General features: G+C 48.8%; 1 protein-coding gene across 1 annotated transcript in view; it reads left to right on the top strand.

Annotated features, from left to right (window-relative positions):
- Positions 1-15,166, top strand: part of CENPA (centromere protein A) — a 215,198-nt gene that overhangs the window by 62,014 nt on the left and 138,018 nt on the right. The window lies entirely within an intron of this gene.

Raw genomic sequence — 15,166 nt, 5'->3', positions numbered from 1 at the left:
TTGGACATCAAAAATCTTCAGCATAAGGTAAGTACTGTTCAAGATATCACTTTGCACAGCGAGGTAAGTATTACACACAAGCGCACTTTTACGCGGTAATGCTTTTCAATGGAGAAAAAAACATGTACTGCATATGGGTACTTGCAGAGGTATCTCGGTGGATGACGGGGGGAGGTGGAAGCTGGAGGGATGGGGTCCCTTAAGGTCTTAAGATACTAGGGGGGTCAAGGTCACGAGAACGGCCAACACTTTGGTTTTTCCTGCCGCAGGTGTCCAGGTGCTGGATGAATCAGGTGCCTCGTGCCCTGCATGGTTGGCGAGGAGGGGGGCTACCTAGAAACAAGCTGCAGAGGGGAACTTGAGGATAAGTCAGGGAGCTCCTAACAGGGGACTCCGTTTGTGAAAGTCCTGGAAGCAAGAGGGCACAGTCGATAGTCATGCACCCGGGGCAGGGCTCTCGAGTGCAGAGGGTTTTGGTCAGCTGGTCCTCTGGGTCAAAGGTGCTCACAGAGTGGTTAGACCTGCAGAGGGGGAAGGAAAACAGACAGGAGGGCCACTCTCGTGGGCAGCCTCCTTGAGTCAATCGTCCCTTGGGGACAGGTTGTCTTTTTGCAGAGGTAGTGTCTGGTCAGACACAAACAAGCCTTGGTGCTTGCAACTGCTCCAGCATCCTGGGTATTGGTACAGGGCAACTCCTGGTGAGTTTGGCATCTTCAAACTTGGTGGGGAGACTGGTCTGTCCTTCTAGAGCATGGTGACCTCTTCCAGGGTGACTGCTTCATCAGTGGACCTGGTGGTCAGTAGATTGGTGGACCGGATGTTGCAGGTGGTGCCTGCAGGTTGCAGGGAAGTGGCTCCTCCACTCCAAGGGAGATGCTGGCTGGTTTATAAAGTGCCTGCAGCCCTCCGAGGTTTTTGGGAGATGCACAGCTGCAGGATAGGTCTGGTCCGGGTGACTGTCGGGACAGCAGCAGGTAGGCAGGGTTTGGCATCAAAAGTTCAGGCTGGTCCACCATTCTCGAATTGGTCAGGTCTTCTTTGTCCTCTTTCTTCCGTCAGATGAATCTAAGTTCATCTAAGCTCAGAGAGCTACCTAAATTCTCAATTTAAGGGTGTGTATGGTAGTAACCAATTGGCTTCTCACCCCCTAGGGTGACTACACCCCCTACATGACCACTTCCTGTTCCAGGACTCCTAACTCCACCAAAAACAAGATGGGAAATCCTTCTTTTGGAGAGCACATCAGGTTGCCTACTTTAGGGGTGTGACTAGCTTAGCTGTGCAAGGAGAAGGGTTGCACTACCAATTTCTGATGGATACACCTACCTGTGGATTCCTCACCTAAAGAATTCTCCCCTCGCGCCAGCCTCGACGGAAATTTCTTCTAGCTCTGCATGTCGACGATGACGTCCCAATCGCCTGACTCCACGCAACGCCACATGACATCATCCAGGCAATAAGAAGCCCTCGTCGACGTGCAGACGTCAGTTCCCTTTTTTCCGTGCCCGAGTAACGGTTAATTCTTCGAGGCTCACAGGGAGCTACTGTTTCCAACGACGGTTACGATGTCGCAGCCTAGAAAATCCGGCTTTAAACCTTGTAGACAGTGTGGGGGTCGGATGTCGGTTACCGACCCCCACGAAAACTGCCTCTGGTGCCTTAGTTCCGACCATGAGGTCGAGTCATGCGGTTCATGTCAACGCATGAACCCTAAGGCACTTAAGGAGAGGGAGGCGAAATTGTTCTTGGCTCGCTCCAAGAAGAAGAAGGAGAGGCGTCATAGGAGGGAGTCTTCGTCGAGATCCTCGAAGTCTCGTCATCATCATAGTGACTCTCAGCGCCGTCATGGATCTCGGCGCCGATCGAGCAAGGGCCGGTCCAGATCAAGATCGGCTTCTCCGTCGGCTCGGCGTCGGCCGACGTGGGAGATAAGCCCGACCGTCACCCCTCCGCCTCCGACGACCCCGACATCACCCGGGTTGACGGTCGAGCCTCCCCAGAGGCCTGAAGGTTCTCCTGGCCAGGAGTTACCTGGACCCTCCTCGGCAGCTATGCCGGTGCAGCAGCAGCAGTACCCGGCTTTCCCGACTCCTGGATCGGACCCTGCAGTGTTTTTAAACGCAATGTATAAAACTTTTGCTTCCATGACTCCAGGTGGAAATCATGCAGGTCCGTCTGGCCCTTTGGCCTATGATTTGGGGGTTCCGGCGTCTTACAGATCGGCGCCGTTTACCCCATTTTTATCTGCTGCACCTGAAGCGGCGCCGATGCCTATGACGTCGCCCAGGATGACTACACCTGCTACGGTGCCGTCGGATTCGCCTCTGCCTCTTCCTCTTCCTCGGAAGGGATGCAGCAAGGAAAGCAGCCGTAGTCCTCCTCCACTCCCTGTCCACTTGTCTCCAGTAGGGGGGAGACTTGCCCATTTTCTTACAATGTGGGAGGTTATAACATCGGACTCTTGGGTCATCGACATTGTGAAGAAGGGGTACGCTCTTCCCTTTTGGGAATTCCCTCCTACCTTCGCTCCCCGCCCATCCTTCTATTCGGAAGACCATCTTCTCCTATTACAGCAGGAGGTATTATCCCTATTGCCAAAAGGTGCAATAGAGTTGGTTCCCGAGCAAGAGAGGGGTCAGGGTTGTTATTCAAGATACTTCCTGATTCCCAAAAAGGATGGTCAGCTGAGACCGATTTTGGACTTGAGGATTTTGAATTGGTTCCTCAGACAGGAAAAATTCAAAATGCTGACCCTCTCACAGGTTCTTTTGGCGTTGAACGAAGGAGACTGGATGGTGTCGGTCGATTTGCAGGACACGTATTTCCATATTCCGATCCTCAAATCGCACAGGAAGTATCTCCGGTTTGTGGTGGGATCGCAGCATTATCAGTTTGCGGTCCTCCCGTTTGGTCTTACTTCAGCACCTCGAGTCTTCACAAAGGTGATGGCGGTGGTAGCGGCAGAGCTCAGAAGAAGGGGGATAGCTGTGTTTCCCTATCTGGACGATTGGTTAATCAAAGCCAGAACTCCAGAGCTCTTGCGGTGCCATCTCCAGTCGACGACTCAATTGTTGTACGACCTGTGTTTTTCAGTCAATGTACCCAAATCTCACCTGGAGCCCTCTCAACGCCTCCTGTTCATAGGGGCAGTATTGGACACAACATTGAATCTGGCCTTTCCTCCACCCCAGCGGGTCCAGGACATTCAGGCGTTGATTCCAATGTTTCAAAATGGAGCAGTAGTTCCAATCCTCAAGGTCCTTCGACTGCTCGGTCTGTTCGCTTCTTGCATATTGTTGGTCACTCATGCACGCTGGCACATGAGGGCTCTTCAGTGGTGCGTCCGCAGGCAGTGGTTTCAGCACAAAGGGGATCTCGAGGATTCGATAAAGATCTCCAGAGACACTGCAGTGGATCTTCGATGGTGGGCAGCGGTCGACAACCGGTCTCAAGGAAGGCCATTCTCGCTGCCACCTCCAGTGGCCACAGTGGTAACGGATGCTTCCACTCTAGGGTGGGGAGCTCATCTGGGGGACCTGGAGATCAAGGGCCTTTGGTCTCCAGGGGAACAGAGGTTACACATCAATCTGTTAGAGTTTCGGGCAGTACGTCTGGCTCTCAAGGCCCTCGTCCCTTCCATTCGCGGTCAGTCAATCCAAGTTCTGACGGACAACACGACCGCGATGTGGTATATAAACAAACAGGGAGGAGTGGGGTTGTATCTTCTCTGCAGAGAAGCTCTTCGTCTCTGGTCCTGGCTTCAAGACCACAAGATCTGCTTGATTGCACATCATTTGGCCGGGGTCCTGAACGCGCGTGCAGACATTCTCAGTCGATGCAGCTCGGTCGACCACGAGTGGCGTCTTCATCCAGATCTAGTTCTGGGTATCTTCAGGATGTGGGGATACCCGCAAATAGATCTGTTTGCCACTCAAGAGAATGCGCAGTGCCCGCTATTTTGTAGCCTCCAGTATCCGGTGCAAGGAGCTTTGGGGGCCGCGTTTCAGATGACCTGGAAGGGTCAGTTACTTTACGCGTTTCCCCCCCATACCCTTGATTCCTCGAGTTCTCAGGAAGATTCGCCAAGACTGAGCACAAGTCATCCTAATAGCTCCGGATTGGCCGAGAAGGGTGTGGTATTCGGACCTACTCCAACTCCGCTCCGTCTCCCTTGCAGGGTGGACCTCCTCTCGCAGTCGCAGGGGCAGATTCTACACCCCCACCTCCAGAGCCTGCATCTTCATGCCTGGAGATTGAACGGGGCAATCTGAGTTCCTTTTCTCTCCCACCAGATGTGGTGGAAGTTATTTTATCGGCCAGGCCACACTCCACCAAGTCAATCTATGCTAATCGTTGGGCGAAGTTTGCAAAGTGGTGTGGAGAGAATAGTTTAGATCCTTTAAAAGCTGGTTTATCTGACATTTTGTCATTTGCACTCTATCTGGCACAGAAAGGTGTTGCAATTGCCACTGTTAAAGGTTATCTGTCTGCACTATCTGCTTTTCTGTGCCTTCCTGATCAACCGTCCTTCTTTAAATCACCAATTGTTTTAAAGTTTCTAAAGGGACTAACTAATAGGTATCCACCCACACCATTCGTTATGCCTCAGTGAGACCTTAACTTAGTTTGAACTTTTCTTATGGGGGCTCCGTTCGAACCAATGCATTCTTGTTCTTTACGGTACCTAGTATTCAAAACTGTTTTCCTGGTGGCCATAACATCTGCCAGAAGGGTCAGTGAGCTTCAGGCTCTTTCTGTGGGGACCTCATACCTTTCTTTCTTTAAGGACAAAGTGGTGTTGAGGACCAAGGCGGCTTTCCTCCCGAAGGTTGTTACACCCTTTCACCTGGGGCAGTCGATTACTCTCTCTTCCTTTTACCCTCCACCTCACCCATCCAAGGAGGAAGAGAGGCTCCACCGGCTGGATCCGCGAAGAGCTCTGAGCTTCTACGTCGCCAGGATGAAAGAGTTCAGACAGGATGAACAGCTCTTCGTTGGATACGTGGGGAAGAGGAAAGGTAGAGCGGTCCACAAGAGAACGCTATCCAGGTGGGTCATTCTATGTATTAAGATCTGCTATTCTTTGGCAAAGAGGGATCTACCTGTGGGGCTTCGTGCCCATTCCACCAGAGCCAAAGCAGCTTCATCAGCTTTGGCTACATTTGTTCCTGTGGCTGACATCTGCAGGGCAGCGACTTGGGCGTCCCTCCATACTTTTGCCAAGCATTACTGTTTGGACTCTGAGGTTAGGAGGGATGGCCATTTTGCTCGCTCGGTGCTGCTAGATTTCTTGGTTTGACCATTCGGGCACCCGCCACCGTAGGTTATACTGCTTTGGGACTCTATTCTTTAGGTGAGGAATCCACAGGTAGGTGTATCCATCAGAAGAATAAGTTACTTACCTTCGGTAACGCTTTTTCTGGTGGATACAGTAACTACCTGTGGATTCCTCACGGTCGCACCTGCCTCCCCGTTGCCTGTCTGGTCAAACCAGGATGTCTTTGGGTGCGCATCCTTGATTCTGTATATATATGTATATAGCAGTTTCATGCATATAGTTGTATTCATTGTTTATACTTTTCCTTTACAAATTATGTTAGTGAAAAATACATTTTGGACTGGAATTATACATATATATATATATATTTATTTATTTCTATCTTGAATTAAACATTCATAGCTGTGATATATATAATGAGTTCTACATTAAATGTTTTATTTTCATCTATTCTGGATGAATGTGTACTCTTTAGGTTTAACCTGTTCGTCTCTATGGCACGTAAAAAATGGTGATAACTGACGTCTGCACGTCGACGAGGGCTTCTTATTGCCTGGATGACATCATGTGGCGTCGCGTGGAGTCGGGCGATTGTGACGTCATCGTCGACGTGCAGAGCTAGAAGAAATTTCCTTTGAGGCTGGCGCGAGGGGAGAATTCTTTAGGTGAGGAATCCACAGGTAATCCACTGTATCCACCAGAAAAAGCGTTACCGAAGGTAAGTAACTTATTCTTCTGATGGATACAACTACCTGTGGATTCCTCACCTAATGGATACTCCCATTGCACCAGCATTCGACGGAAATCTTCTTCCTAGCTTCTGCACGTCGACGAGGACGTCACATTTGCCCACGCGACGCCGTCTGACGTCATACAGGCAATAAGAGGTCCTCGCCGACGTCCGTTCCCTTTTTTCCTTGCCATTCGAAACGGTTATCTTCGAGGGAGCTACTGTTGCTGTTCGGCAGTTACAGTGTGTTTTTGGCTGTGTGTTTTTTCTCTGAGGTTACTATGTCTCAGAGGAAGTCTGGTTTTAAGCCCTGTCGAGAATGTGGGGGCAAAATGTTGGTTACTGACCCACATTCGGACTGTTTGTGGTGTTTGAGTTCCGACCATGATGTGGCCAGGTGTGATTCATGTCAGCACATGAATCCGAAAGCCCTGAAGGAGCGAGAGGCCAAACTTTTTATGGCGAAGTCGAAGAGAAAGGAGAAGAGGCACCATAGAAAATCCTCCTCGCCGAAGTCTCATTGACATCATCGAGACTCCCGGCGCAGTCGGGAATCACGGCGCCAGTCGAGTAAGGAGAGGTCTCGGACGAGGTCGCCATCGACTCGGCGTCGAAAGACTTGGGAGGTCAGTCCCACAGTCACTCCTCATCCATCGACGCCGTTGCCTTCTCCAGCCTCGCCAACTTCACCCGGGTCTTCGGGCCAGCCGCCTTCAGTATTTGAGGTGCCACAGCCTCAAATGTTCTCACTGACGTCGCAGACGTCGAGGCTGGCGTCGGTGTCTCCTTCGATCCAGGCACCCCAGTATCCGGCTTTTCCGGCCCCTGGAGCCGATAATACCGCATTTTTAAATGCAATGTTTTCCATCTTTCAGCAGATGGCTCCAGGTGGCGCACCGGCTGGTCCTTCGGGTCCTTTGGCTTTCAGTTTGGGTACTCCGGCTCCGCTGCGACCAGCACCCTTCATGCCCTTTCTCCCCTTGGGGAACGTGGGCTCGGCGCCGGTGTCGGCTCCGGTGGCTCCAGAGGCTTCGGCTCCGGAGGTTTCGGCTCCATCGGCTTCGGTTTTTCGGCCAGTGACGCCGTCTGGGCCTTCTGCGACTCCGAGGCAGTCTTCTCTTCATCCGACTCCTGGTTCGGCGCCGAAGCTACCTGTGGCGCCTGTTGACCCGGCGTCGGACGGATCCGGTGATCGGCGTCGTTCTTCGACATCTGCTGACGCCATGTCGACATTGAGGAGAGGCTGCATTCGAGGAGACGTGCTCTCCATCTCTTGGAAGAACAAGAGTATCAGCAGGTCCTGGAGGAAGGAGAAATTGAGGACTCTGGCGAGTGTCTTCATGGGCTGGACAGCTAGTGGCCTTGATACTTCCCCTGAGTGGGACTGGTCATCTCCAGGGGAGTATACTGAAGAGGCGGCCACTTTCCATGCTGTGATAAAGAAAGCAGCTAACTTCCTGGAGCTGCCTTTGTCGGTAACTGAGGCGAAGCAAAATTGGCTGACTGAGGTTTTACATCCGGCCTCTACATCAGAAGAACCTCTTTTGCCATTTAATGAGGCGCTGCTGGAACCTGTGTTGGAGGTCTGGAAGAAGCCGGTATCTTCCTCAGCTGTCAATAAGTCTGTGGCCAGGAGGTATCGGGCTGCACTAACTGACCCTGGCTTTCTTTCCAGACACCCTACGCCTGAAAGCTTGGTGGTCCAGGCTTCCTGTTCGACAAGATCTCTGCCTGGATCTTTTCCATCAGTGCCGGCGGACAGGGACTCCAAAAAGATGGATATGCAGTCAAAGAAAGTGTTCTCGTCATGTAGCATGGCGTTGAAGTCCACCAATGGTACGTGTATTTTGGGGAGGTACATTTATGCTATGATGGACGAGATAACATCTACGCATACAGAGGTTCCTCAAGGGCTGTTGAATCTCGTGTCAGACGCTCAAGCTGCTGCAACCCAGGTTATCCAATCTGGGTTGGATACAACTGACTCAGTGGCCAGAGCGATGGGCACGGCTGTGGTTGCCAGAAGACAGGCTTGGCTTTGCAACTCAGGGTTCTCTTCGGATGTGCAGTCGACCCTGTTGGACCTCCCTTTTGATGGGGACAAGCTCTTTGGTGCCAAGGCAGATTCGGCTTTGGAGAGGTTTAAGGAGAGCAGAGCCACGGCCAAGTCGTTAGGACTACAAGCCACTTCTTCTGCCTCCTCCAGATTTTTTAGGAGGTTTCGAGGATTTGGTCGTGGCTCATCCTCTTCCTCCTTTTGGGGGAAATTCCAACAGCCTACCTCTTCTCTCACCTATAGGTCTTTTAGAGGGAGGGGTAGGGTTCGTACCAGGGGAGCCTCTCAGCAACACTCTGCCTCTTCCTCTTCCTCTGGAGGGGTGCAGAAGGGGAAGCAGCCTTAGGCTTCCACCTATTCCCACTCACTCCTCTCCTGTAGGGGGAAGGTTACTGTATTTTCTTCGCAAGTGGGAGGTCATCACATCAGACGCCTGGGTTACCAGCATTGTGAGAAAAGGCTACACCCTTCCCTTTCGGGAGTTTCCGCCCCCCATCCCGCCCCGCCCATCTTATTGTTCAGAAGAACACCTCCTGTTGTTAGAACAGGAGGTTCAAGTCCTCCTTTTAAAGGGCACGGTGGAGTTGGTTCCAGAGCAGGAAAAGGGTCAAGGTTGTTATTCAAGGTACTTCCTGATTCCCAAGAAGGATGGTCGGTTGAGACCAATCCTGGACCTGAGGATTTTAAATTGGTTCCTCAAACAGGAAAAATTCAAGATGCTGACCCTAGCTCAGGTGCTTTTGGCGTTGAACAAGGGAGATTGGATGGTTCCCCCCATACCCTTGATTCCTTCGAGTATTGAGGAAAATACGCCAAGACCGGGCCCAAATAATCTTAATTGCTCCGGATTGGCCAAGGAGGGTGTGGTATTCCGACCTTCTCCAATGCTCACTGTGCCCTCCGCTCCGTCTCCCTCTCAGGGCAGACCTCCTCTTGCAGTCGCAGGGGCAGGTTTTACACCCCAACCTCCAGAGCCTGCACCTTCATGCCTGGAGATTGAACGGGGCAACCTGAGGTCCTTTTCTCTCCCGCCTGAGGTAGTGGATGTTATCTTAGCGGCCAGGCGTCACTCCACTAAATCTATCTACGCTAATAGGTGGTCTAAATTTGTGGTATGGTGTGGAGAGAGACAGATTGATCCCTTACGTGCTAATTTGTCAGACGTTTTATCTTTTGCTTTGTCTTTAGCACAGAGGGATTGTGCAGTGGCTACTGTTAAGGGTTACTTGTCTGCTTTGTCAGCCTTCATTTGTCTTCCAGACCAGCCTTCGTTATTTAAATCTCCTATAGTACTTAGATTCTTGAAGGGCCTTATGAATAAATTCCCTCCAACTCCTTTCGTTATGCCTCAATGGGATTTGTCCTTGGCCCTAACTTTCCTTATAGGGTCCCCTTTTGAGCCTATGCATTCTTGCCCCTTAAGATTGTTAGTTCTTAAAACAGTTTTCCTGGTTGCTATAACTTCTGCAAGGAGAGTAAGTGAGTTGCAGGCTTTATCGGTAAAACCCCCTTATACAACTTTTTATGGGGATAAGGCGGTGTTGAGGACCAAGGCTGCTTTCCTTCCGAAGGTTGTTTCACCCTTTCATTTGGCCCAGTCAATTACTCTGTCCACGTTTTATCCTCCGCCTCATCCTTCAAAGGAAGAAGAGAGACTACATCGCTTGGACCCAATGAGGGCGTTAAGCTTTTACATAGGACGAAGGATTTCAGGCTGGAGGATCAGCTTTTCATCGGATACGTGGGAAAGAGGAGAGGAAAGGCAGTCCACAAGAGAACACTCTCCAGGTGGGTTGTTCTTTGTATTAAAATGTGTTACTCTTTGGCAAAGAAGGATCCTCCTGATGGTATTAGAGCTCATTCCACCAGAGCTAAGTCGGCCACTTCGGCCTTGGCCAGAGGTGTTCCTGTGGTCGACATCTGCAAGGCCGCAACTTGGTCGTCCCTTCACACTTTTGCGAAACATTACTGTTTGGACTCTGAGGTCAGAAGGGACAGCAATTTTGCACGGTCAGTGCTGCAGGATTTCTTGGTTTGACCATTCAGGCACCCACCACCGGGCGCGGTACTGCTTTGGGACTCTATTCATTAGGTGAGGAATCCACAGGTAGTTGTATCCATCAGAAGAACGAGTTACTTACCTTCGGTGACGACTTTTCTGGTGGATACATTAGCTACCTGTGGATTCCTCACGGTCCCACCCGCCTCCCCGTTGCCTGTTTGGTCTAACCAAGTAATTCTTGAGTGTGCTCCTCTTGGTTTTGAGGACTGGTATAGATTATGTATATATATATATGCATGTGTATATATCTATATTTATATATATATATTTATTTATATTTAGTGTATATATTTATTTATAAAAAAAATATATATATATTATTAAATTAGTAGTCTGTTTTATCGCAATGATGTGTTGTTTACAATGTCATGAAATATTGCTTGTGTCTTTCATCTCATTGGATTATTGTTCTCAGGCACGTAAAAAATATTGGTACTGACGTCGGCACGTCGGCGAGGACCTCTTATTGCCTGTATGACGTCAGACGGCGTTGTGTGGGCAAATGTGACGTCCTTGTCGACGTGCAGAAGCTAGGAAGAAGATTTCCGTTGAATGCTGGCGCAATGGGAGTATTCATTAGGTGAGGAATCCACAGGTAGCTAGTGTATCCACCAGAAAAGTCGTCACCGAAGGTAAGTAACTCGTTCTTCTGGCCTGTCCAGGTGCCAGATGGGCCTCAAGACAGGGGGCGGCCACTTCCAGGTCTGGGGGATGCCGGGGTCGCATTACAAAGGTGACAGGGACTTTGAAGTCCCTGGCCTTGGCATGCAGATTCACTACCCATCCTGCTAGAGGAGGTGATAACACTTCCTCTGGAGCAGACATTGTTTCTGGCCTCTGAGAGCGCAGGCTCTCTCCTCTAGGGGGAGCAGAAACCTGTCTGTGGTGGCAGACTGGTCGATACCAGTCAGCCAGCACACTACAAGTCTGGTAGGCTTTAAAGGACCCTCTAAAGTGCTCTCTGGGTGCATGTCACAATAAACCCAATACAGGCATCAGTATGGCTTTATTAAAATGAGATGTTTGGTACCAAACATCATAGGTTTCATTAAAGTCATTATGTAGCTGGGTAACTCATAAAGACAAGTGCCCAGTACATATCTTAAGATGGCTTCCCTGCTCACTTGCAATATCTAGGAATCAAACTAGACATCACTAGGGCATATCTGCTCATGCAGATATGTTCTCACATCAAATATAATGTGACCTGCTATAGGCCTTAAGTTAGATGCATGGACCTCAGGCATAGCACACAATGAGTGTGCAATGTTGTGTTTTCAATAATGATTTGCACCAGGACACGCAGTCTTCAATAGCAGCTGTGTGAAGTTTGTAAAGGGGGGTGGGGGGCTCACTTAAGGTGGCACAATACATGCTGTAGCCCTTAGGGACCCTCCTTTGTACCCAGGCTATACGTACCAGGGGTATCATTTCCTAGGGACTTACTGCAGTACTTAAGTGTGTGCCAATTGTACACATTTAGACCTTTCACCTTGTTTTAAGGAAGGAGTACTGGCACAGGGGACCTGGTTAGCAGGAACACAATGCACCTCCAGTCCAAACACCTCTGTACCAGTGGCAAAAAAGTGGGGGTGACCATGTCAAAAGGCGCTCTTTCCTACAGTATTCATCATTTTGTCATTTTTACACTTGTTAACACTATCTGGGTAATGTTTTCACCTCATTAGTACCAGTTAAACACCCAAATAAAACAGTAAGCAACAGAAAGCTGACCACTAACCCTATGCAGAGGGCTTTCCACTGTTTGGCATGTTGCTGCAGTTTTAGTAACTTTTGAACCGTCTGAGCTATAAAAAGTTTTTTTGTTTAAAATCTGCAGACTATGCAGCAGATGATGAATTAAGTGAAAAATGTGGCAAATGTATAACTTTGCGAACACACCGCTGTCGCACAATCCATCATTCCTGTGGCCATGCATTTCATGCACAAACAATGTTTTGCCCCTCATTATGTTCATATACTCCTCCGTTAGATTGAGGGGGCCGGATGACAGGTGTGTGGGATAATTCCAGGCAAGCTCACTGTTGGCTTGTGACGATTTAGGGTCTTACATATTGGTGAGACGGTACAACCGCATGGAGGCCTCCTTTGCGGTTGTAGAGATTAATGAAACCGGTCCAGGTACTATTATATGTTTGGTGGCCACCAGCAGATTATAGTTTCACAAAATCACTTTTTTAAACTTTTAATGTGGAACCTAACCAGTATTTCTTTAGATAGTTCGAAACAAAAACGGCAAGACAAACGCATGTATTTGAACCAAAAAATTTATATGCACATTAAGAAATAAAATCAAGAATTTCAGTTAATGATTTATTGAGTGGTGTAGCTGGTTTAAAAAATAACATAATGCAAATTTTGTACAGGTTATAGCTGAGGTTGCACGGTAACACTTAATTTTTAAGTAGAAATCTAAGCTTGGCATCTGAATGCGAGGAGCAGCTGCTGGAGCCTAGAGGGAGTGGAGTTCTTGAGTGTGGTTTTTGACACACTGATGTACAACAGAAGCTGTGTCTGCTGACCCGAACTTCAAAAGTGCCCTGGCCACAGGGAGCCCCAACGTTTGAATTGATGAAGCTGAGCTCACACACCTAAAGTGCAAAACCAGCAATGACAAAGCCAATAGGTTCCGCCTTTCTGGTGTTTGGGAATGGGCCCATGAGTGCATACTCGTCATAGCTGCGTTGTTCTGTAGGCCCGTGCATGCATGATGACGTGTGCATTCATATGCCTAATCATGCATACATCTTTCTTTTTTTTCTTTACCAATCCAAGATTACGTAATAAGTGACGCAACATGTTAAGATATAAGCTGCGCTTAGGGAGGAGAAAGCAACGCAGAGCACACGAGAGAAAGAGCAGGTAGGCAGTGTGGCGAAGCAGCATGAAGCGTGTGAGGAGAAGCAGCAAACAGAAGTATAAGAAAACAATTGCACTTTCATGAAGTGCTCCAAGAAAAGGCAGTTTGCTAAATATGAGTAATGGAAGGATATAAGTGATCCAATCCAAAGGAAAAGTAAAGAAGGAATTGCTACTTGTAATCCTCCTTCAGCATCACAGGTATTCTCACTGAAGTCATAAGCCTATGATGGACCTGTGGGCGCTGGCTCTCTCTTACTCTCATACACACACTTACTTTCTACTGAGGTTGACAACCCATTAGTGCATGGTTACACAAGACCTCCATAAGTCTGTGAAAGATCAGATTGAACTGCATTTTTCTGATAGTGCAGTTTTCTGTCATATTAAAACCAAGCTACAGTACAGCATCTGGTTATAGAAATGTGTTATATAGTTAACACAACCTGAAGACATCATGTAGCTGCAGAGATAAAGGGAGACGAGCCAGTCAGGTTAAAAGTGCACAATATGCATTCCGCATACAATGAGCTCCATTATACAGCATGCACTCCACTGGCAGCTTGCCTCATAGCCTCAGTTCATGTTGTGCAGGACAATATGGTTTTGTATCAAGAGAAATATCTACGTTGATAACCGATGAGGAGGGAGGGTTGTTAATGACTTAAGCGAGACTACCCACAAAGCAGAACTAAAAAATACCTATGATGCAGAACTAGGACTGCACATAAAGTATCCTTAAGCTGGTTTGCTGGCCTACAAGGTCCAGGAGGCTGCAGTAGACATTGGAGGAGGCAGAGGTAGAGGGCCCCCCCCACACACCATTTCATGGAGCGTGGTCAGCGTTCCAGGCGCACAGGGTGCGGACTGCCGTGCCTGGCCTATTTTCATCATCAACCAGAGGAGCCAGGCCACCTGTCTTTGCTCCTTGCAGAACAATCGGTTCCGTTTTTTTTGTTTAAGGCTTTATTCTCCAGAAAATAAATCTCTAATGACTTGCTAAAATCCTGTTGCTTTGGTATTACACCGACTGAGACGGTCACTGCACTTTTCGTTTGCCCACCCTAAGCCATTTGCTTCTTAAATTTGCAGATGTTATGCCTGTGTTGGACTGTATAGCACACCTCTCTAGTAATTCCTTGTTACTAGTTTTCAGTTATTATGCGCAGCTCCAAGAGCCTTTATAAGCCAAAAAGTAGCACTTTGGAACACGCATTAGAGGTCATCACATTGTGGTAGTGTCCAGGGGCTTGTTGTTGGGTGGGGGCATATTCTACTTCCAGTTTTGCCTCCAGTTTAGACCTATGAGATGAGACTGGGGTTCTGGATTGTTGCAGTGATAAGCAATGCTGGCCTTTCAGAAAATAGAATAAAAGGGAGATGAGAGACCCTGAATTACCTGCACAAATGGACGGTCCAATATCTCTGAGTCAATAACGTTGGGGCAGGGAGAGTTTAGGGTAATGGTCCCACTTAGGATATGTTTTTTCTTGTTTTCTTTCTTTATTTTTTTAATTGAAGGGTAGACCAAGTTACTCACCTTCAGTAATGTCTTATCTGATAGGGAGATTATCTAGCTGCAGATTCCTTACCTTCGAATTATCCCCAGGCATCAGACTGGTCATGAAAAAATTTGGTGAGCAGTACTCCTGCGCGCCAGTAGGTGGTATTGTTCAGGTCTGCATGGTGCGTCGTCCGCACCGGAAGTGATGTGCGTGGTGCCTAAATAGGTGCCACTCACGTGCGCTGATGTTGGTGTCTTTTCATGACTTTCCACTCCAGGACTGTGGAGCCACGAAGAACACTGACCACTGGTGTGGAAAACTAAGGCCCTGAAAGGGGAAAAGCCCTGTTCCTAAAAATCTGTTCACAAAGTGGGGAGGATGGGTGAGTTGGTAAGCAATCTGCGGCTAGATAGTCTGCATCAGATAAGACATTACTGAAGGAAAGTAACTTGCTCATCTGATAGTCATCTAGCCTCAGATTGCTTACCTTAGAATAGGTACCCAAGCAATAACTCCCAGGAGGTGGGCTTGTGGAACAATCTCAAACCAAAAAGTCCTGCATGACTGAATGGGCGACAGACCTGACTGGCTTGACTGTCCAGTCAGCAGTGCTTGGTGAACATGTACAGAGAAGCCCACGTTGCTGCCTGGCAGA

The sequence above is a fragment of the Pleurodeles waltl genome, chromosome 6 (assembly GCF_031143425.1).
Source record: "Pleurodeles waltl isolate 20211129_DDA chromosome 6, aPleWal1.hap1.20221129, whole genome shotgun sequence".
Lineage (NCBI taxonomy): Eukaryota > Metazoa > Chordata > Amphibia > Caudata > Salamandridae > Pleurodeles > Pleurodeles waltl.
Note: the sequence above shows the minus strand (reverse complement) of the source record. Positions and strands in the feature narration are given on the sequence as shown.